The following is a 24,232-nucleotide window of genomic DNA, read 5'->3' as shown; positions in this document are numbered from 1 at the left end:
ACAAGTATGACCTGTCAATCACCTTTATCACACGACAATGTACACCGTTTCTTCCCCTGATTCCATGCACACTTCCATTTGCAGGGTTTGAGGTAATATGACAGAAACATAAAATAAAGGATGCTGACAGTCATATTTGTATTCATTTTGAAAATACACATAGTCTCATAACTGGCAAAGCAAATGTCACTCATTATAACCATACATTATAGAGCGGTTGACACCACTGGCTGTATTAATTTTTCTAATCGCATCACATTTATGCACCATTGGTCGCCGTACTGAATTGTTGTTAAAGAAGCACTTCTTGATACCTGGTTAGTTAAATGGGAACACGTCTGCACGAAGACCAATTCTCTTTTTTCATTTTTTCAATTGACTATTTCACTGCTTGCAATGTCCAACACAATTTTCCAAAAAAATTCAATCCTGCAACATGCAAAGACCATTATAAAAGGCCCTGAAAATGAATTGAAAGACCATTAGTAAGTGACAAAGTGGAAAAAAAATATGATAAAATTGATTTTATTTGGCCGCAAAACAACACACTGAAACAACATATAAATCACGTGAAGATAGCATGGTGAATTAGAATCGGTATGAGTTGTCATGTCAACATATACAACTATATTTAGAAAAAACACACGATTCAATTAGTCTGCCAATCACAATATTCAGACGACAAGCATTGAATGATTGATCACTCAAAATATTTATCATACAGCAATTCTGTAGGATTGACAGGAGTGTCTATTTTGAAATCAATGCTTGGTAAACAATCTATTAAATCGATCATATTGATGTAATGATGTGGTCAACTAGTATATGAAATAGTATTCCACCTGCCAAATTTCTAAAGGAATAATACATATGTTTAAATATCCGCGTAGTTTATTTGCCAGTGCCAGAAACCATGAAAATGATTTATTAAGTAAGCCGAGACTAAATGTTAAAAATATGAAAACCCTCTAGTCACAGAAAGCATTGCCAACTCTATGGTTATATAAAACAGTAAATAAAATACACCAGATGTTGTGATTTATAAATATGTTATATGTTATCAATGAAACATAAGACATCATTCAGTATCAAAATTCCTTGAATCTTATGTAACCGATCGGAAAGGCTAAACAATTTTTATTTGGTTTTGCATCAGAAACTGATATGATGCTTGACAATTTACTAGGCTATGGTAACCAACAATGTTCAAACACTTAGTGGTGGTTAAAGTGATCTGCTAGTTTAGCAAATAAAATCATGAATAAATGTATTCCGTTTAGATAAAGATGCATTTTGGAGATTGATAGGGCGGAGATAATATTATAATATTACAAAAAAAGCGATTAACTAACTTCAGTTTGAGCAGACAATAGATGAGGACTTATAGGGCGTTTTTTGTAGAACCATCAACTAAGGTGAGTCGGAAAAAGTTAGCTTTGCTGCATAAGGGCATTTTTCAAAAAATAAAAACCAGTAGCAGCATGTGAACCTTGGGATACATATAAATGTAAATCACACACATTCATCCAACATTATCCAGACTTTGGTTTAATATTTAAACCAATATTTAATAGTTAAACTGATAATGCAGTGGTGATCCATTTATGAATGTTTTCACAGTAGAGCGGTATTTGAGAAGAACAATACAAATATATGATCGCAAGGAGTGTAGGGATATTGTTGAGATAATTTTTCAAATTTGTATCACTATTTCTTGCAATTTATTGAATCAGTTTTATCAATAAAATCAATATCATCTCCTATGGTAGTCAAAATACAAGTACCTTGAACGTATTCAAATCTCATGGTCTGAAACAGACATTAGTGCCACGGTTTTGGTATTCTGGGGTGGACCCTTGGCGAAAGAACGAACATGCACAATACAATGGACAAGATACAAACATAATTTGTTATAATAAACAAATACATAATTAAATCTATGCAAGTTGTATGAGATATCAACATATTTTAATACATAACAATTAATAAAAAAAATAAAAAAAACTATCACACAAACTACAAAATCATGACAAGTTGGACAGGGAGCCCCTGAAGACTGACTGCCTGAGACAAGGTCAAGTTCGCTGACCTTGAAAGGCACGTTTTGGGCAAACAATGCATGCCTAGCATGGAGAAAGTTTCAATCTGAGATGATGATACTCTTGAATTGAATGGGGTTAAATTATTGGCCCAAATGAAGGTCAGGGAGGCTGCAATAAATACATAATTAAATCTCTCACGTTCTACACGAAATTTGTTATAAAAAATAAATACATAATTAAAACTCACGTGTACAACACGGAAATCGTTTTAAAGAATACATTTATAATTAAATCTAAGCATGTACACAGAATATAACTCTTTTTTTATAATTAACCCAGAATGTCGCATAAACAAGTGATATACATAATCCAATAACACTCAGGCAATCAACAAATCTTTAAAATCCTACTTAATGATGACAAGTTTATAATCCTTGCAATGTACAAAAATCAAACCAAGCATTATAATTTCACTATCTGTTTATTTATATATTCTATGGGGAAACATTTAGTACAGTAAAACTATTATTGTTGTTATATATCTTTTCCCAAGATTTTAACACTTTCACTGAATTTCAGTTGTATTAATAGATATGCCTTTTTTGGCAGATATCTCAAAGTGAACCCTGACTTCATAAATTCGCAGAAAAGAACAAAATCATCGCTCTCTTGTGGTAAACAAGTTGAATATTGTTATGCCTGTTGTCATTGGCATACCTGAATCACGCATGTTAAGGGAAGAACATACATATTCATATTCATCGAGAGAGCGCAGATAGTGGCCAAATAGCGAAATGAGGCCATAACTGCTTATCCCACTCATGCTTACTTCTGAGCAACAAAAAGTGACGTAGACCACGCCCATATGCATACACATTTAAACACCACAGTTTACCAGTATCAGCATTTCTGTCTACCAATCACACAAGATTGCTATCAGTGTTGGAACATCACATATCAAAGCAAGGAAGGGGATGATTTTTTTCATTGTGTATAACATCGATATTACCGTTTATTAATGACGTGGTACCTTAAACTGCGGTATACTAATCGTACTGTTTTTTTATAATTTCAGCATTTACACCAAACATGCGAACATTGTTGATCTGCGCTGTTCATTCTGGTAAACACTATACAAGTCCATTACTGTAACAGTTGTTCACACTTTCGATTGTATTCTGCTTATACATACACTGTTTGGTTAAGAATATTAAAACAAAAATGTGTTGAAAAAAACGAGAGCAAATATGGCCTCTCAGCCCTGTCAGCAAAATACGTCTGCTTACAGGCTAATCTTTGTGTAGCTATTTATATATAACTTCTGATGTTACGTAGAATGTAGATTAATTTAAGCGTTGTGTTATTCCCCTGTCTTGTCATACCAAATAATTGTTTATAACGTGTACTCTATCTTACTACTTTGTGCGTTTTTGAGATTTGTTTGGCGGCGTGGCACATGTTATATTATGTGTGTATGTGATGTATATTATGTGTTTCTATAATTCTAGTGGTGATGATATCTTTCTACTCTCTACTATATTTATGTTTTTTATATTTTACCTTATTTTATATATTTGTACATATATCTTCAACGTGAAGGCTAGTTATGATGAATTGTGACCTCAGTTACATACCGTGTTCAAAGCACCATTTGCATGCGTAAAGTCTGGTTGATTCTATGATATCTCAATAAATTGAAAAAATTGCATGTTTCATACTTTTCTTGAAAGTTATTTCCCACATAACACATTCCAACAACAGTTAAATATACATTGCTGCCTGTGCTACGAAAATTTTCTCGCTCTCTTATAATATTTTTTGTCCACGATGTTTATTAAAATAGTTGAAAATATATACTTAGCCAGAGTATCGTAGACTCTCACGAATGGGTTGTTTTCAAAATTCGCTGACGGTTGAGTTCCATATAAGTTAGATGTATCTCATACCAGGCTCAGTAAATGATATCCAAAGGATGTTGCAGTGGTACTATTCAACACGCGTGTTTATATGCAAACTTCTGAGTTTGTAAACAGGTGACCGATTCTATGGGCTTTTGAAATCGGCAACAATCTTGATTCAATATGTGTGACAAATGAATACGACAATGTAACACTCTAGGTGCTGAACATGAATTTAAATACTATCATTGCGTCAGCCAATCTGTAGTGAGTTTGTATACTCATTATTACATTCACCGTGTATTTAAAAGTGTATTCGTCAATGGCCATGGTTCTATGTATTCCTGTATTATAACGATGTTATATCCATGAAAAAATGTTGGTATAATTATAATATTATGTAAAAAAAATCCCTCATTGTCTGTAACCATTTACCTCCAACAGTGAGTCGAGACAAAAACAAAAATAAGTACAACGACAAAACTGATTAACCATTACGACTCTGTCTTGATATTTCGACCCAAATTTGCATAGATCTCATAACACTATTCGTTTGTGTGCTGTGTTCAAACTGGAACCACCCAATCAATCGCATTGTTGACGAATTAACGAGTAACCCCACAGAGTTTTGCTGCCTAATTGAGCGGTTTTTGGTCCAGAGTCCACAAAAAACAGTAACTAAATGCCGTGTAAATATTAACGTTACGATAATCTGTCTACTGTGTTTTTCGACATTCATTTTTATGGTGTGACTTTATGAATAAATAAATAAATAATACGCGCGGTCATTGAGTCCCAAGTGATGATATACAACATACGTTTAAAAACACAAAGGCCCATGGGTAGTCGCCTCCCCCTGCTTTAAGTGAACATTTAAAAAAAACATATCCTGAATCATTGGCTCGTGTTTACAACATGAAAACAAAAAATAAAAAATGTATCGATTACCTTATTTGAACAGTAGAAGTCATCTCATCCCATTCTATGGGTAGAGATAGTTTAGCTATGACATCTTGAAGCTGTGTAGTGATACATCTAAATACTTTTAAATGAAGTTGTGTTTTTTGATAACACTGTCCTGGCACAGACGTGACCCCCCAAAAAGCAGCTTTCTCCGATGGGACAAATCTTGCAACACTAGACTTTCACTTTCGAACCAATTTTACCGTGGATGTATTAAGGCGTGGGAATGTTTTATCACAGCATAACAATAGAGTTTAGAAATTGACATTTGAAAGTGAATTCTGTCAGCACTCTTTGCCAGCTAGGCATTTTGAAGTAATGAAATGATTTATTATTATTATCCATTTTACTTATTTACTCCAAAAAAAATAAATGATATTCCATGTTACCCAGTTCATCTAGTTTTATCCCTCTTTTGTGTAATAAACTTCGTTAGTTTGCAAAATGCCGTGTATTTATTAGCATAAGCAAGTGAATGATTATGTGTACGTGTATGTGAGTGCCCTCTACGATTCATTCAGAAAAAATCCTCGGACTGTGACGTCCGATTTAAAAAAAACAACAACATAAATATGGTAAGTTATGCTAATTTATTAATGACAGCCTCGTTACTCCCTCGAATTAAAACATACTTCATTTATGCAGATTTATTCACTTTATTCGATTGTGACGTCATCATCGTCCAAATTCCCCTTCACGACCAGTTATGATAATGTATGCTAATATATGCACATATTCCCATTGTGACGTCAATATTTATGCTAATTTATGCACGGTTCCCATTCTTACGTCATCATTTATGCACAAATCCCAGTATGACGTCATGTTGAACAGCGCCCTCCCTATCGTAACTATAGTATGTACTTAAATACTAGCACATCTCGTGTTGAAATTAAAATTACATATTAAAATTAATTCATTAATATCACACGCAGTGAACATCAAGTGTTGCCTTTTAATGAAGCATTACAATTCTCTTACCTCAAAACTGAATGGGACAAGACCTATAACTTATAGGTACTCCATATGAGTATATAGGTACTATATTCTCATAGGGCTTGCAGTCTATCCGCAGCTTCATTTCTGCGATATACCATTTTTCAGGTAGTAAATCACATCTAGTGTTGAAATTAAAATAAAACATTAAAATTAATTTATTACAATTTCATAGTTTCCACTATTTTGAACGACTGTTGAGGAATATTGAACACGCTCCTTGGTAAGTTACAGTTTCACATCATTTTACTAGCTTATTGTTGTAAAAAAGCAAAGAATTTGTAACAATATTCGATATATTTTGGAGAAAGGAAAGAATTTTCATAAGAGCGACACATGTCATGAAACATAGTCGACTGAACGAAAGTGTTAATCACGATTTGGCCCATAGAGAATTTGTGAGCAATTAATTTTATTTAGTTTTCTGTCTGTCAATTGCAGCAATACATGTACACACTATGTAAAACCTTGATACAGAACGGGATTAGATTTATTTTATACGATGATGGTTATTGCTGACTCCAATTCCTACCAATGGCATATACATTGCCCATTCCATTGGATATGCCATTGTCTGTAGTACATATGTAGTAGACTTTTTAAAAGGACATTGTCTTTGTTCGTCTATTAAAGCAAGGATTTTGTGGAAAACGACTAGCCTTAACATTCGAGAATATTTTGTTTGTTTCGGTGAATATATAACGATTATATATAACGGTAACACAATGCCACTAATACAGAGATGATCTAAGATGGCATATGCGTCAGTAGTTTGATGTAAACATCAAGTTCATTGCGAAAATTATTTGATTGTGACTCAAAATGATATATAGACATTTGTCACGGTGGAAAAATATTTGATCGCTGTTTTTGAAGGGTCTGACATCACCCTATGTATACCATGGAGGAATATATCTTTCATTTATTTGATGGTGTATCGTACTGTGCTTGTCTGTTATTTTATTTTGTATATGTATTTGACTATTTGTAATCCGTTTATTTTCTGTTCTTGAACTTGTAAATTTTCGATGATGTCTATAGGTCAAAGACGTGAAAATTTGTCCAGCGTCACATCACACTTTATTTTGCTATAGACGCCTCTACTCATCCATTATTGTGTGGTAGATGGATTAATTGTTGTTTCAATAACAGGGCATTGACGGCAATGTTTGCATAAATGACAGAATTGGTCGACATTTATGAAGCACCTCATCCAACATGTCATCCGTTCCTGGCATCTAAGCTGGTGGGGGCTTTATGGGGCTGCTCTGCATTCAGAAGCTTGTCTTCAATACAGGTATAATAATAAACATATCTGGCAGCGTGCTCATATTATAGCTCTTCTCCATTCAGCTCGTCCACTGCCACGGGATGGGGATCGTTTTGTGAGAGTATATCACCACAAATGAGGCAATGAAGGGAAGGCAATTTACCGGTAACAAATACAATAAATCAAAACAACTCAATATATAAGATTTCCTTCTTTTTAATAAATAAAGAAATAGATGGGGTGCTAGTCACTGGAACCAGCAAGAATGGGGATATACGGTAAACAAATAAAACTTGGGACCTGATCGGTGCTGCAGGGTACACTCTACTCTCCAATAAACAGCAATGTACCATGTTGCATTCTTTCGAATCTGGCACACTGTCAGCAGCTGCACTACATTTTAGACTCGTGATCTGTCTCCAGGGGTATTGGCAACTTCACTGCTATCTGCTGCTACTGGTAGCACTGGTGCAACGGAAGTAGTTCAGGTAGTGAGCTTCAGTCGTTCCTGTTGATCAGCAGGGATAACTGCACAGCACGTCTGCACATGTACCCCTATATAGGGTACAGCTCACTTGAGTCAGGAGTCAGTATTATAGGATGTTATATAATCAGGTCAAGTCACCTTCCTGACTAAAGATTTTCACACTCGTCTCAACTTAAATAATACAACTAAATTATGGCCATGCGAACAATAAAACGTATTTAACGGAATTATTGGTTATCTCGAAATAAAAGAAAAATCAATGTAAAGAGGATGCCAATTTTGTTAGTGGAATAAACCACTCTTTATCCAAGCTCTGCCAATTTAAAGTAGAAGACTCGGGTCAATGGTGTCATATTTATGTTCAACAACACTGAGCAAAGCACATTCCTGGGTAATTCACAGTCACTACGCCACTGTTTCTTAGACATATCATTATGCCACAGGGAGAGACAGGATGTATGTATCTCAAATCCTGCTGACACACAATCCAGTGACTGTATCAGCAGTCTTAAAAATAAACATGTGCAATAGGTTGTTGCAAAGTATCCGAACATGTGTACTTTTTATTTACACAGCCAGGGCTCTGTACTTTTCATTTACACTTTATATGACAATATGTATATAGAATTGGCTGGTAGATTTTAGGTATTATGCAAATGAGGAAAGATAAATATAGAAAACAGCCGAGCTCCAAATATTTATGCCACCATTTTGAACGACTGTTGGGGAATATTGAAAACGCACAGTGGTAAGTTACAGTTTCACATCAATTTACTAGCTTATTGTTGTGAAAAAGAGCAAACAATTGGTAACAATATTCGTTATATTCCCGAGAAAGGAAAGAATTTTCATAAGAGTGACACATGTCATGAAACATAGTAGACTGAACGAAAATATTAATCACGATTTGGCCATAGAGAATTTGTGAACAATTGATTTTATTTTTTATTCTGTCTCCAGTAAAACATGTTTAGAGATGTACACACTATGTAATATCTTGGTACAGAAAGGAGTTAGACTTATTTTATACCATGATGGTTATTGCTAACAATTCCTTCCAATGGCATATACATAACCCATCGCATTTGACATGCCATTGTCTGTAGCCCATATGTAGACTTTTTAAAAGGGCATTGTCTTTTTTGCGTCTATACTATTAAACCAAAGGTTTTGTGGAAAGCAACTGGCCTTAACATTCAAGAATATTTTTTGTTTCGGTGAATATATAACAATTGTGTGATTAAACGCAATGCCACTAGTACAGAGGTGATCTAAGATGACATCCGGGTCACTAGTTTGATGTAAACATCAAGTTCTATACGGAAATTACTTGATTGTGACTCAAAATGATATACGACAATTGGAACGGTCAAACAAGATTTGATTGCTGTTTTTGAAGCTCCTGGCATCACCCTATTTATACCATGGAGGAATGTATCATTCTTTTATTCGATGGTGTAGCGTATTGTGCTTGTCAGTTAGTTTATTTTGTATATGTATTTGACTATTTGTAATCCGTTTATTTTGTGTTCTGCAACACAACATTTTCGATGATGCTTATATACACTTTATTTTACTTGGACGCTTCTTCTCATCCAATATGGTGTGGTAGATGGATTCATTGTTGTTCCAATAACAGGGCATTAACGGCAAAGTTTGCTTAAATGACAGAATTGGTCGACATTTCTGAAATGCCTCACCCAACATATCATCTGCTTCGGGCATTTTATCTGGTAGAGCTTACAGATTATGCAAATAATTTAACATTATATACTCGTGTATAAAACGAAATTTTGCATGAGGGTCGAGATCTGAAAAATAGATCCTCTGAAAAGCTATTTTATGCATGTTGAGAGGCAAATTGTGCAGACACAAAGAGTTTCAACTTGTTTTTGGAGGGTTGAGGAGTGAAAAAAAAATGAAGATTATTAAGAAATTTATGAATAAACGAATAAAATATATTTTATTCTGCCAGTTCTCACGCTGCAGTGCATATATTATCATATATTATGGTGTTGTCATGTCGCTCGTACGGACACCCATCATGGGCGTTGTTAGAATTCCCATGGGTGACCCTTGTATAGAAACAATATCAAGCGTATTTTCACATTGCTATCAACAAGCGTGGTTTCTACAACAATATCCATGTCGCTTTTAGCGGTATATATGGGCAACTGACAGAGTATGTCACAACATGTAATAATATAATTCGTAAAACATTATTACCTGTGACAAATCAGTCTGTAAAGCATTTAGCCATGATGTGGAGGTGTTAAAATCATTTTTGTATTTTTATTCAATGTATTTTCTGGAAACTTATGCGGGTGTAATGAATCACTGTCCAAAATCATGAAAGATGATTTGAGTCATGTAATGTGTCAATTTAGATCACGTGATTTACCTTATACAAACACATGGTACTTTAGAGAGACTCAGGGAGATAGACTCAGAGAAAGATACACCGGACCTGGTCTACTTGTTTGCTCTCTGGGCTTGGCCGTTTGGCCAACGCCCAGATACAACTTTTTTGTTCTATGCTTCGTTTTCCCGATGTCAACATCCGAATAAAGATCACCGGTTCATACAACTCTGCATCACAGTCAAAATTCTCTATTGACAGTGTGTTACTCATATGGCATTGCCTGGTACATCGTCACAGTTATCAAGTTACCTCAAAACTGAATGGGACAGAACCTATAACTTGTACCCATAGGGCTCGCAGTCTATCCGCAGCTTCATTTCTGCGATATACCATTTTTCAGGTAGTAAATCACATCTAGTGTTGAAATTAAAAGAAAATATTAAAATTAATTTATTACAATTTCATAGTTTCCAAAAGAGGTCCGGGATGTGAGTACTTGTCAGCTTCGCTTGACACTTATCATAAACACTTTCCCCTCATTCAATAAGAGACGATGAGGCCACGTTTCGCATTTTAGCTGGTAGATCTTAGGTATTATGCAAATAAGGAAAGATAAATATAACAAACAGCCGAGCTCCAAATATTTATGCCACCATTTTGAACGACTGTTGGGGAATATTGAACACGCACCACGGTAAGTTACAGTTTCACATCATTTTACTAGATTATTGTAAAAAAGCAAAGAATTTGTAACAATATTCGATATATTTCCGAGAAAGGAAAGAATTTTCATAAGAGCGACACACGTCATGAAACATAGTGGACTGAAAGAAAATATTAATCACGATTTGGCCCATAGAGAATTTGTGAGCAATTAATTTTATTTTGTTTTCTGTCTGTCAATTGCAGCAATACATGTAACGAAATGTACACACTATGTAAAACCTTGGTAAATAACGGGATTAGATTTATTTTATAAGATGATGGTTATTGCTGACTCCAATTCCTACCAATGGCATATACATTGCCCATTCCATTGGATATGCCATTGTCTGTAGTACATATGTAACTTTTTAAAAGGACATTGTCTTTGTTCGTCTATACTATTAAAGCAAGGATTTTGTGGGAAACGACTGGCCTTAACATTCAAGAATATTTTGTTTGTTTCGGTGAATATATAACGATTATATATAACGATAACACAATGCCACTAACACAGATATGATCTAAGATGGCATATGCGTCAGTAGTTTGATGTAAACATCAAGTTCATTGCGAAAATTACTTGATTGTGACTCAAAATGATATACGACAATTGGAACGGTCAAACAAGATTTGATTGCTGTTTTTGAAGCTCCTGGCATCACCCTATTTATACCATGGAGGAATGTATCATTCTTTTATTCGATGGTGTAGCGTATTGTGCTTGTCAGTTAGTTTATTTTGTATATGTATTTGACTATTTGTAATCCGTTTATTTTGTGTTCTGCAACACAACATTTTCGATGATGCTTATATACACTTTATTTTACTTGGACGCTTCTTCTCATCCAATATGGTGTGGTAGATGGATTCATTGTTGTTCCAATAACAGGGCATTAACGGCAAAGTTTGCTTAAATGACAGAATTGGTCGACATTTCTGAAATGCCTCACCCAACATATCATCTGCTTCGGGCATTTTATCTGGTAGAGCTTACAGATTATGCAAATAATTTAACATTATATACTCGTGTATAAAACGAAATTTTGCATGAGGGTCGAGATCTGAAAAATAGATCCTCTGAAAAGCTATTTTATGCATGTTGAGAGGCAAATTGTGCAGACACAAAGAGTTTCAACTTGTTTTTGGAGGGTTGAGGAGTGAAAAAAAAAGAAGATTATTAAGAAATTTATGAATAAACGAATAAAATATATTTTATTCTGCCAGTTCTCACGCTGCAGTGCATATATTATCATATATTATGGTGTTGTCATGTCGCTCGTACGGACACCCATCATGGGCGTTGTTAGAATTCCCATGGGTGACCCTTGTATAGAAACAATATCAAGCGTATTTTCACATTGCTATCAACAAGCGTGGTTTCTACAACAATATCCATGTCGCTTTTAGCGGTATATATGGGCAACTGACAGAGTATGTCACAACATGTAATAATATAATTCGTAAAACATTATTACCTGTGACAAATCAGTCTGTAAAGCATTTAGCCATGATGTGGAGGTGTTAAAATCATTTTTGTATTTTTATTCAATGTATTTTCTGGAAACTTATGCGGGTGTAATGAATCACTGTCCAAAATCATGAAAGATGATTTGAGTCATGTAATGTGTCAATTTAGATCACGTGATTTACCTTATACAAACACATGGTACTTTAGTGAGACTCAGGGAGATAGACTCAGAGAAAGATACACCGGACCCGGTCTACTTGTTTGCTCTCTGGGCTTGGCCGTTTGGCCAACGCCCAGATACAACTTTTTTGTTCTATGCTTCGTTTTTCCGATGTCAACATCCGAATAAAGATCACTGGTTCATACAACTCTGCATCACAGTCAAAATTCTCTATTGACAGTGTGTTACTCATATGGCATTGCCTGGTACATCGTCACAGTTATCAAGTTACCTCAAAACTGAATGGGACAGAACCTATAACTTGTACCCATAGGGCTCGCAGTCTATCCGCAGCTTCATTTCTGCGATATACCATTTTTCAGGTAGTAAATCACATCTAGTGTTGAAATTAAAAGAAAATATTAAAATTAATTTATTACAATTTCATAGTTTCCAAAAGAGGTCCGGGATGTGAGTACTTGTCAGCTTCGCTTGACACTCATCATAAACACTTTCCCCTCATTCAATAAGAGACGATGAGGCCACGTTTCGCATTTTAGCTGGTAGATCTTAGGTATTATGCAAATAAGGAGAGATAAATATAACAAACAGTCGAGCTCCAAATATTTATGCCACCATTTTGAACGACTGTTGGGGAATATTGAACACGCACCACGGTAAGTTACAGTTTCACATCATTTTACTAGATTATTGTAAAAAAGCAAAGAATTTGTAACAATATTCGATATATTTCCGAGAAAGGAAAGAATTTTCATAAGAGCGACACACGTCATGAAACATAGTGGACTGAAAGAAAATATTAATCACGATTTGGCCCATAGAGAATTTGTGAGCAATTAATTTTATTTTGTTTTCTGTCTGTCAATTGCAGCAATACATGTAAAGAAATGTACACACTATGTAAAACCTTGGTAAAGAACGGGATTAGATTTATTTTATAAGATGATGGTTATTGCTGACTCCAATTCCTACCAATGGCATATACATTGCCCATTCCATTGGATATGCCATTGTCTGTAGTACATATGTAACTTTTTAAAAGGACATTGTCTTTGTTCGTCTATACTATTAAAGCAAGGGTTTTGTGGGAAACGACTGGCCTTAACATTCAAGAATATTTTGTTTGTTTCGGTGAATATATAACGATTATATATAACGATAACACAATGCCACTAACACAGATATGATCTAAGATGGCATATGCGTCAGTAGTTTGATGTAAACATCAAGTTCATTGCGAAAATTACTTGATTGTGACTCAAAATGATATACGACAATTGGAACGGTCAAACAAGATTTGATTGCTGTTTTTGAAGCTCCTGGCATCACCCTATTTATACCATGGAGGAATGTATCATTCTTTTATTCGATGGTGTAGCGTATTGTGCTTGTCAGTTAGTTTATTTTGTATATGTATTTGACTATTTGTAATCCGTTTATTTTGTGTTCTGCAACACAACATTTTCGATGATGCTTATATACACTTTATTTTACTTGGACGCTTCTTCTCATCCAATATGGTGTGGTAGATGGATTCATTGTTGTTCCAATAACAGGGCATTAACGGCAAAGTTTGCTTAAATGACAGAATTGGTCGACATTTCTGAAATGCCTCACCCAACATATCATCTGCTTCGGGCATTTTATCTGGTAGAGCTTACAGATTATGCAAATAATTTAACATTATATACTCGTGTATAAAACGAAATTTTGCATGAGGGTCGAGATCTGAAAAATAGATCCTCTGAAAAGCTATTTTATGCATGTTGAGAGGCAAATTGTGCAGACACAAAGAGTTTCAACTTGTTTTTGGAGGGTTGAGGAGTGAAAAAAAAATGAAGATTATTAAGAAATTTATGAATAAACGAATAAAATATATTTTATTCTGCCAGTTCTCACGCTGCAGTGCATATATTATCATATATTATGGTGTTGTCATGTCGCTCGTACGGACACCCATCATGGGCGTTGTTAGAATTCCCATGGGTGACCCTTGTATAGAAACAATATCAAGCGTATTTTCACATTGCTATCAACAAGCGTGGTTTCTACAACAATATCCATGTCGCTTTTAGCGGTATATATGGGCAACTGACAGAGTATGTCACAACATGTAATAATATAATTCGTAAAACATTATTACCTGTGACAAATCAGTCTGTAAAGCATTTAGCCATGATGTGGAGGTGTTAAAATCATTTTTGTATTTTTATTCAATGTATTTTCTGGAAACTTATGCGGGTGTAATGAATCACTGTCCAAAATCATGAAAGATGATTTGAGTCATGTAATGTGTCAATTTAGATCACGTGATTTACCTTATACAAACACATGGTACTTTAGAGAGACTCAGGGAGATAGACTCAGAGAAAGATACACCGGACCTGGTCTACTTGTTTGCTCTCTGGGCTTGGCCGTTTGGCCAACGCCCAGATACAACTTTTTTGTTCTATGCTTCGTTTTCCCGATGTCAACATCCGAATAAAGATCACCGGTTCATACAACTCTGCATCACAGTCAAAATTCTCTATTGACAGTGTGTTACTCATATGGCATTGCCTGGTACATCGTCACAGTTATCAAGTTACCTCAAAACTGAATGGGACAGAACCTATAACTTGTACCCATAGGGCTCGCAGTCTATCCGCAGCTTCATTTCTGCGATATACCATTTTTCAGGTAGTAAATCACATCTAGTGTTGAAATTAAAAGAAAATATTAAAATTAATTTATTACAATTTCATAGTTTCCAAAAGAGGTCCGGGATGTGAGTACTTGTCAGCTTCGCTTGACACTTATCATAAACACTTTCCCCTCATTCAATAAGAGACGATGAGGCCACGTTTCGCATTTTAGCTGGTAGATCTTAGGTATTATGCAAATAAGGAAAGATAAATATAACAAACAGCCGAGCTCCAAATATTTATGCCACCATTTTGAACGACTGTTGGGGAATATTGAACACGCACCACGGTAAGTTACAGTTTCACATCATTTTACTAGATTATTGTAAAAAAGCAAAGAATTTGTAACAATATTCGATATATTTCCGAGAAAGGAAAGAATTTTCATAAGAGCGACACACGTCATGAAACATAGTGGACTGAAAGAAAATATTAATCACGATTTGGCCCATAGAGAATTTGTGAGCAATTAATTTTATTTTGTTTTCTGTCTGTCAATTGCAGCAATACATGTAACGAAATGTACACACTATGTAAAACCTTGGTAAATAACGGGATTAGATTTATTTTATAAGATGATGGTTATTGCTGACTCCAATTCCTACCAATGGCATATACATTGCCCATTCCATTGGATATGCCATTGTCTGTAGTACATATGTAACTTTTTAAAAGGACATTGTCTTTGTTCGTCTATACTATTAAAGCAAGGATTTTGTGGGAAACGACTGGCCTTAACATTCAAGAATATTTTGTTTGTTTCGGTGAATATATAACGATTATATATAACGATAACACAATGCCACTAACACAGATATGATCTAAGATGGCATATGCGTCAGTAGTTTGATGTAAACATCAAGTTCATTGCGAAAATTACTTGATTGTGACTCAAAATGATATACGACAATTGGAACGGTCAAACAAGATTTGATTGCTGTTTTTGAAGCTCCTGGCATCACCCTATTTATACCATGGAGGAATGTATCATTCTTTTATTCGATGGTGTAGCGTATTGTGCTTGTCAGTTATTTTATTTTGTATATGTTTTTGACTATTTGTAATCCGTTTATTTTGTGTTCTGCAACACAACATTTTCGATGATGCTTATATACACTTTATTTTACTTGGACGCTTCTTCTCATCCAATATGGTGTGGTAGATGGATTCATTGTTGTTCCAATAACAGGGCATTAACGGCAAAGTTTGCTTAAATGACAGAATTGGTCGACATTTCTGAAATGCCTCACCCAACATATCATCTGCTTCGGGCATTTTATCTGGTAGAGCTTACAGATTATGCAAATAATTTAACATTATATACTCGTGTATAAAACGAAATTTTGCATGAGGGTCGAGATCTGAAAAATAGATCCTCTGAAAAGCTATTTTATGCATGTTGAGAGGCAAATTGTGCAGACACAAAGAGTTTCAACTTGTTTTTGGAGGGTTGAGGAGTGAAAAAAAAATGAAGATTATTAAGAAATTTATGAATAAACGAATAAAATATATTTTATTCTGCCAGTTCTCACGCTGCAGTGCATATATTATCATATATTATGGTGTTGTCATGTCGCTCGTACGGACACCCATCATGGGCGTTGTTAGAATTCCCATGGGTGACCCTTGTATAGAAACAATATCAAGCGTATTTTCACATTGCTATCAACAAGCGTGGTTTCTACAACAATATCCATGTCGCTTTTAGCGGTATATATGGGCAACTGACAGAGTATGTCACAACATGTAATAATATAATTCGTAAAACATTATTACCTGTGACAAATCAGTCTGTAAAGCATTTAGCCATGATGTGGAGGTGTTAAAATCATTTTTGTATTTTTATTCAATGTATTTTCTGGAAACTTATGCGGGTGTAATGAATCACTGTCCAAAATCATGAAAGATGATTTGAGTCATGTAATGTGTCAATTTAGATCACGTGATTTACCTTATACAAACACATGGTACTTTAGAGAGACTCAGGGAGATAGACTCAGAGAAAGATACACCAGACCTGGTCTACTTGTTTGCTCTCTGGGCTTGGCCGTTTGGCCAACGCCCAGATACAACTTTTTTGTTCTATGCTTCGTTTTCCCGATGTCAACATCCGAATAAAGATCACCGGTTCATACAACTCTGCATCACAGTCAAAATTCTCTATTGACAGTGTGTTACTCATATGGCATTGCCTGGTACATCGTCACAGTTATCAAGTTACCTCAAAACTGAATGGGACAGAACCTATAACTTGTACCCATAGGGCTCGCAGTCTATCCGCAGCTTCATTTCTGCGATATACCATTTTTCAGGTAGTAAATTACATCTAGTGTTGAAATTAAAAGAAAATATTAAAATTAATTTATTACAATTTCATAGTTTCCAAAAGAGGTCCGGGATGTGAGTACTTGTCAGCTTCGCTTGACACTTATCATAAACACTTTCCCCTCATTCAATAAGAGACGATGAGGCCACGTTTCGCATTTTAGCTGGTAGATCTTAGGTATTATGCAAATAAGGAAAGATAAATATAACAAACAGCCGAGCTCCAAATATTTATGCCACCATTTTGAACGACTGTTGGGGAATATTGAACACGCACCACGGTAAGTTACAGTTTCACATCATTTTACTAGATTATTGTAAAAAAGCAAAGAATTTGTAACAATATTCGATATATTTCCGAGAAAGGAAAGAATTTTCATAAGAGCGACACACGTCATGAAACATAGTGGACTGAAAGAAAATATTAATCACGATTTGGCCCATAGAGAATTTGTGAGCAATTAATTTTATTTTGTTTTCTGTCTGTCAATTGCAGCAATACATGTAACGAAATGTACACACTATGTAAAACCTTGGTAAATAACGGGATTAGATTTATTTTATAAGATGATGGTTATTGCTGACTCCAATTCCTACCAATGGCATATACATTGCCCATTCCATTGGATATGCCATTGTCTGTAGTACATATGTAACTTTTTAAAAGGACATTGTCTTTGTTCGTCTATACTATTAAAGCAAGGATTTTGTGGGAAACGACTGGCCTTAACATTCAAGAATATTTTGTTTGTTTCGGTGAATATATAACGATTATATATAACGATAACACAATGCCACTAACACAGATATGATCTAAGATGGCATATGCGTCAGTAGTTTGATGTAAACATCAAGTTCATTGCGAAAATTATTTGATTGTGACTCAAAATGATATATAGACATTTGTCACGTGGAACAATATTTGATCGCTGTTTTTGAAGTGTCTGACATCACCCTATGTATACCATGGAGAAATATATCTTTCACTTATTTGATGGTGTAGCGTACTGTGCTTGTCTGTTATTTTATTTTGTATATGTATTTGACTATTTGTAATCCGTTTATTTTCTGTTCTTGAACTTGTAAATTTTCGATGATGCCTTATAGGTCAAAGACGTGATAATTTGTCCAGCGTCACATCACACTTTATTTTGCTATAGACGCCTCTACTCATCCATTATTGTGTGGTAGATGGATTCATAGTTGTTTCAATAACAGGGCATTGACGGCAATGTTTGCATAAATGACAGAATTGGTCGACATTTATGAAACACCGCACCCAACATTTCATCCGTTCCTGGCATCTAAGCTGGTGGGGGCTTTATGGGGCTGCTCTGCATTCGGAAGCTTGTCTTCAATACAGGTCTAATAATAGACATATCTGGCAGCTTGCTCATATTATAGCTCTTCTCCGTTCCGCTCGTCCACTGTCACGGGGTGGGCATCGTTTGGTGAGAGTATATCACCACAACTGAGGCAATGAAGGGAAGGAAATTTAACGGTAACAATTACAATAAATCAAAACAACTCAATATATAAGATTTCCATCACTTTAATAAATAAACAAATAGATGGGGTGCTAGTCACTGGAACCAGCAAGAATGGGGATATACGGTAAACAAATAAAACTTAGGACCTGATCGGTGCTGCAGGGTACACTCTACTCTCCATTAAACAGCAATGTACCATGTTGCATTCTTTCGAATCTGGCACTCTGTCAGCAGCTGCACTACATTTTAGGCTCGTGCTCTGTGTCCAGGAGTATTGGCAACTGCACTGCTATCTGCTGCTACTGGTAGCACTGGTGCAACGGAAGTAGTTCAGGTAGTGAGCTTCAGTGGTTCCTGTTGATCAGCAGGGATAACTGCACAGCACGTCTGCACATATACCCTTATATAGGGTACAGCTCACTTGAGCCAGGAGTCAGTATTACAGGATGTTATATAATCAGGTCAAGTCACCTTCCTGACTAAAGATTTTCACACTCGTCTCAACTTAAATAATACAACTAAATTATGGCCATGCAAACAATAAAACGTATTTAACGGAATTATTGGTTATCTCGAAATAAAAGAAAAATCAATGTAAAGAGGATGCCAATTTTGTTAGTGGAATAAACCACTCTTTATCCAAGCTCTGCCAATTTAAAGTAGAAGACTCGGGTCAATGGTGTCATATTTATGTTCAACAACAATGAGCAAAGCACATTCCTGGGTATTTCACAATCGCTACGCCACTGTGTCTTAGACATATCATTATGCCACAGGGAGAGACAGGATGTATGTATCTCAAATCCTGCTGACAAAACAATCCAGTGACTGTATCAGCAGTCTTAAAAATAAACATGTGCAATAGGTTGTTGCAAAGTATCCGAACATGTGTACTTTTCATTTACACAGCCAGGGCTCTGTACTTTTCATTTACAATTTATATCACAATATGTATATAGAATAGGCGGTGGAACGACATTTAGCATGAGGGGACGAGATTGAATTCTAGCCCTTCTGAAACGCTATTTCCTGCATTTTGAGTGCAAATTTTGCTGGCTCAAAGGGTTTCAGCTTGATTTTGGAGAGGCGACCCACAATTTTTTTCGCGGGACGACCGCCCCCCCCCCCATGTGCTACCGCCACTATATAGTGAATGATTGGCCGATGAATAGCCGAGCTGCATATATTTACACCACCATAAATATAATATAGTGAATCAGCATAAAGTGTTAAAATATTGTTTTCAATAATTGTTACTACTTGTGTACTTAATTGTTCATTTTCCATTGATTTATTGTTAAGACCATCGTATACTAATTTAATGTAATTTGAATGCATATTACCAATCACATTGTCTTTCAATTCAGACCTGATCAGTATGAATGGTAAGATATTCATTGTTATTCTGGCTCTCGGAACTATGGTTCTGTTGAACCCAGCATGTGCAAAGGTGAGTATTTTGGAAATCGATTGTGGAAAGCTATTGTACAACAATTTATATAGCTTGATATTTGCTACAAAACAAAACTTAAACAGTGAATGAACGAAGAGCTTGTAATAACTTGTATAATTGTAACAATCAATTGAGTTGCATTACAAGTAAACAATATGCAAAATTATTGATAGTTATCACGTTCAGGGATAGTCGTATTAGACACAACATTCGTTGTATATATAACACGGATGGTAGTATATTCCCCCCCCCCCACTGAATTCTAAATTCAACCAGAGTGTATTTCCATTGCATAGCAGCTAACATGAGTTATTTTTGTTCTGTATTCTGTAGTTTATAGTCCCATTCCTTCTTTCCAGTGCTCCATAATTAGAATGTTTCAAGGGACGTGGGGAGTTGAATCATTGTTCTCTTACAGCAATATTAAAATCATTATTCAGATCTCTAGCAGCTATTCGTGATGGCTTGTTATCTGCTTTCATTTATAGATGCGCGATTCCTACAATATTCCAATATCATTTTCATTGTCACTGTTTGTGCTTCAGTGGACAATGCTTTTATTTTCTCGATTAATAGTCGCCCATTTCTCAATACTTTAGTGTTCTGCTTGATGATTTTGACCATTGACAAATATTGTCGATTTTCAACGTCTAAATGTCTTGGCCTAACAACACCGTCTCCACTAGGGTGCTTTTCATACAAAATAGTGTTTGTCTACCAAATCATCTGAATACTTTACCTTTCATTTACGCTACCTCCGGAATAACAGTATTCTGCTAGGCTAAATCAATCAAGCGTTTAGATGAGTGATGACGTTTACCATCGTATTTATTGGTTCACTACAAATGTCTTCTAGTTGGTTGTTAAGTTTATCGTGACATCAATCTATCAAACCAATACGATCTGCATTACTTAGGTCAAGTATTGAGTACTAAACTAATGAAAAAGTCTACTTACATATGAGTTTACGATAAATCTACTTACAAATAATTCGTCCAAGGTGTCATACACTTCTGATTCCACAAAGTTAACTCAAAACTTGATGTATCTACATTTTAGCACTCTAAATAGGATACCATACCCTAAATTCTGATCAATATTTTATTCATTTTATTCGCTTGTGTTGACATATAATCCCAATCAACTCTCTCCCATTGTAACAATGTATTCGGTTAGTACAAACGGACACTTTTGTTAACAAGGCGGGGTTAGACTTACAACCGTGATATCGAAACACCATGTTAAAGGATGATACTGTAGTCTAAATAATCATTAGTAATCAATGATGTAAATGGTACATACAAATAAATTTTAACTTTATAATATTTATAATTTATAGTTTTGGGTGCCCATGCCTCTTTTTGTTTGTTTCAATTATTTTCAATGCTTATGTTACAGCCATATGGAAAACTTGATGATAATATGTCTTTTGCTAGAGTTTTGAGAAGGTATGCTTTACTGTTTTTACTCCCAGGCGCATGAATTTAACATAATTTTAAGTAATGACATGATTTATTTATTTATTTATTTATTTATTTATTTATTTATTTATTTATTTATTTATTTATTTATTTATTTATTTATTTATTTATTTATTTATTTATTTATTTGTTTATTTATTTAAGCAGCATAAGGTTACATGCACTGTTATACTATTCTTGCTAGGGATATATTGACACACGTATATTATGAATATAATATGTGCATCACATTGTTATTTATGTATGCTAACAACACGAGTTTTTTTCTTTTTTTTTGTTAAAGCGTTGACAAACGGCAAGGAGGCCCAGATTGTTGTGATCCAGCATACTATTATTTGTGTCCGACTGTGCCAACAAACTGTTAATTAGAGACAATAGAGGGTATACATATGCAATTGTAACCTATGTAGTTTAAAAATAAAATATTGTATATTAGAACTGCAGGTCTAATAAATAATAATTCAAATTGTTCCTTGTTTGTGTGTTTGTGGCTTCTTGGCCTGATCAGTTGAATAATGTAAACATACAAAAAAATTCATATCCGCAGGCTAACTTTTATCCGAAAATATATTTTCGTACTCAGAATTGAATATGAATATAACTTAACATTATATAAATGTAAGGCACTGGTTCAGCCAGTTCCGCCAATGTGTCACTAATCACGTGCACACTTTGAAATTCAAATTTATTGATATTCCCGTTTCTGAACTACATGTAAATCTATTTTCTGATGTATTACTCTTGGGCGTTGTTCTCTAGATTGGACAATACGTGTTGATTTTGATGCAAAATGTTTTTGAACCTGAAATATGTTATATTCTAAGACAACCTTTACAGATTAACAATTTACATGTTTACTGGGTGGTCCGATAAACATTCTGGCTAGGCCTTGCCATGGAAGACAAGCAGTACATCAAAATATGCACTGACATGCCGGGTATATTCAAACATTAAAATTGAACACTGTCATCAATATCACAACGAGGATTTAGAATGTACTAGTTTGATAAACACTTTGAAACAAAATCATATTAACAAATGTTGCTGTATCATGCGTCATAACTGAGCACGAATAAATATTTTCAGGCCAATATAAAAATGTTGCTGTATCAGGTATCACATATGTGCACGATTAAATATTTTTCACCATGTCCAATGATAATCAAGTCCTGATTCAAATATGCCTAATAAATCACAACACCCCGAATGACGATGACTAAATTTCAGCCAGATCTTTCTCAGTAGTACTTTCTATATAGAATAGGAAAGGCGGGATGAAATACAAACGTAGATAAAGTGTAACCTACATTCAATGTAACCTGACCACAAATTTTGCATGACTTGTTGCAGTCACATAAAAGGAAAGTAAGGGTATAATAAGGCAATATTGCGGCCGAATTTAGTATGCTAATTACCCCAAGTCAGTTACATCATGTCCTCTTGGCAAATTGTAACTCTCAATACACGTGTCACTTGTTATTTATTAACATTTAATGACTGTACTTAGTTTTTTAACCAAATCTCGACTTATGGGAAATTGTGGTTTAAAATGGCTGCTAAAGTTTTCAAAAGTCCTGTCAGTCATAGTTTGAGCAAACTACATTTTCACAAACAGTATAATATAGTTATTTCATTTCCAAACGTATAAATGTTTTCTAGATTAATAGTGTGTCGAGTCGAACAGTTTGCGTGTAAAATAAAAGCATAATAAGCTTGCATATTTTTGGTTGACTATGATCATGGTAGATATTGTCTGGAGTAGTAATCTAAAGGGTCGTTCAAAATACAAATGATTTAGTGACAAATGCTTACTAATATTTCTGCAATTTCAACCCTGAGTTTAATAGTGTGGTAAATATAGACGTCACTCTTTGTATAACGTCTGTTCTTTTTGTGACCTTAGTAAATTTAGATACTCATGGTCGATTATAAAAGTAAATTTACATCCGACGACATTCGTAATAAACTGATAAGTCAGTCGAACAAGAAGTGGTAATCATTGCCAATTTCGTGCAAATCACAGACTTTACACAATCAATGATTGTTTTCGTGTGCACTGCTGTCATATTTTATACACACATGGTGTCCTGAACGGCGAAGGCGTGCTAGATATTTTACATGAAATTCAGATCAGACTTGAAATACATCAACCAACACTTAAATCGCCGCCCGCCTTGCCATTCATCATATGTAAATTTGATGAACCGTTTAGAGATAGCGGTGTACAACCAAAAGTATTGAGTACCGAATCGTTTGCTGCATGGTAAATTAATCTCTAATGTATGGAGATTCGTTAGCAACATCCATGATGTAATCAGGCTCGTTCCCAGTTAATGTTAACAAACAGTTTGCAAGTAGCCTAAATCCACTTGTGTCCATTGTAGGCTGCTGGATGAAGCATACCTTTCTTGAAAAAAAGCTAGATGT

General features: G+C 34.9%; 1 long non-coding RNA gene across 2 annotated transcripts; it reads left to right on the top strand.

Moving 5' to 3' along the window:
• Positions 1-8,291: 8,291 nt before the first annotated feature.
• Positions 8,292-22,274, top strand: LOC102805885 (uncharacterized). 2 transcript variants are annotated; one of them, XR_014931604.1, is made up of 4 exons: positions 8,292-8,404; positions 20,239-20,321; positions 21,723-21,772; positions 22,089-22,274. It is a non-coding gene; the product is annotated as an uncharacterized LOC102805885 (long non-coding RNA). The 2 variants fall into 2 exon arrangements; XR_014931603.1 differs by lacking the exon at positions 8,292-8,404 and adding an exon at positions 17,508-17,662.
• Positions 22,275-24,232: the final 1,958 nt, after the last annotated feature.

Source organism: Saccoglossus kowalevskii, chromosome 14, assembly GCF_978046115.1.
Source record: "Saccoglossus kowalevskii chromosome 14, keSacKowa6.1, whole genome shotgun sequence".
Lineage (NCBI taxonomy): Eukaryota > Metazoa > Hemichordata > Enteropneusta > Harrimaniidae > Saccoglossus > Saccoglossus kowalevskii.
Note: the sequence above shows the minus strand (reverse complement) of the source record. Positions and strands in the feature narration are given on the sequence as shown.